Consider the following 1342-nt stretch of genomic DNA (forward strand, 5'->3'; position numbering starts at 1 on the left):
TGTGCCTGTGTCTGTGCGTGTCTGTGTATGTATGAATGTGTGTGAGGACACTTCTCAGTCTATGAACTCAACAACGTTTTGTACTACACACTTGAAATTTAGTATATAGCGTGATCAGACGTGTGGAAAAAATTTTGATTGGTTTTCATCCGAAAAAAAAGTAGCTAAAGTGTCAAAATCGAAAAGTTGGTACGTGGGGGCATCTGATTTTTATCTGTTTGTCAGCTGTTTCATGACTACGCATGCACGGTCATGAAACATGGCAGCTCTCTTATGTTAAGAATAAATTAGTTTGAACATACTTTTTAAGGTTCATATAAATATATATATATATGTAGAACAAGAGTAGCATTTTCAACGGCCAAATTAAAACTTTTTTGAACGCTGAACTAAATATAAAGCGAAGAATATCTTTAATATTTTCCGTCTGCCTGCTTCCCACCTGACTACAACTTGGATATCTTCAAGTCCAACGTAAACAAATTCCTAAGGAACCACCTCCTTAAGTAAACACTTCATCAAGTCTCCAGACAAACGTACTGTGCTTGCAATAACCCTTATCCCTGAGTGGCTTCCGGGCCTGGATATGTTAATATTATACATATTTATTTCAGTTTTTCTAATTGATATATTTTTATTTAATGGTATTATTTAGTAACATATTTTCCGGTCCATTCATGTAATCATTATATCTTGCTAGTTGATTTTAAATATAGTATAAATATATTACAGAGTTCTGTTTATTTTAGGTTACTAGGAGGGGGGTTATATCTGTACTTTCCTTTAAACGCGGCATTAAACTTGTATTAAGTACAACATTTAATAAAATCATATTATTTTTATAGAGACTAGACAATGCATTGTGAATGTATTATAGGCATTTCCCATTATTATCGCTTCTTCTTATTTGTCTCTCAGTCCTCATTTTAATTATGTATTTTTCTAGCAAAGGGAGAAGAAAAAGCTGTATTCTAGGTTGGTAGTATTTTGCGTGAACAGTTGCCAGAGATATCAGAAATGTTCTGTGTCTATGTCCATCCTTGTGGCCTTGTAACTAGCTAGGGTGCTGGAGGTAAACGTTTTATCTGGGCTGACGTAATCCGCCTGATAGTCAGGGACCCGAAGCTTGTATTAATCACTAAGCAGGTTATCAGCAAGTGTAAAGCATTGGGGCTGCTGTATTGCCATTTGGTGAATTGATACTGGACCATGCAATAGTTTCTGGCAGGGCATCTCGATGCCATATTAGTGGGTAATTGTTATGACATTACCTTTTCATGGACTACAAAAATATATTTCTTCGTTTCTTTTTCCCTCTAAGCAATCTATTCAACACATCCTA

The sequence above is a fragment of the Euprymna scolopes genome, chromosome 5 (genome assembly GCF_053919585.1).
Source record: "Euprymna scolopes isolate OS-2025 chromosome 5, ASM5391958v1, whole genome shotgun sequence".
Lineage (NCBI taxonomy): Eukaryota > Metazoa > Mollusca > Cephalopoda > Sepiida > Sepiolidae > Euprymna > Euprymna scolopes.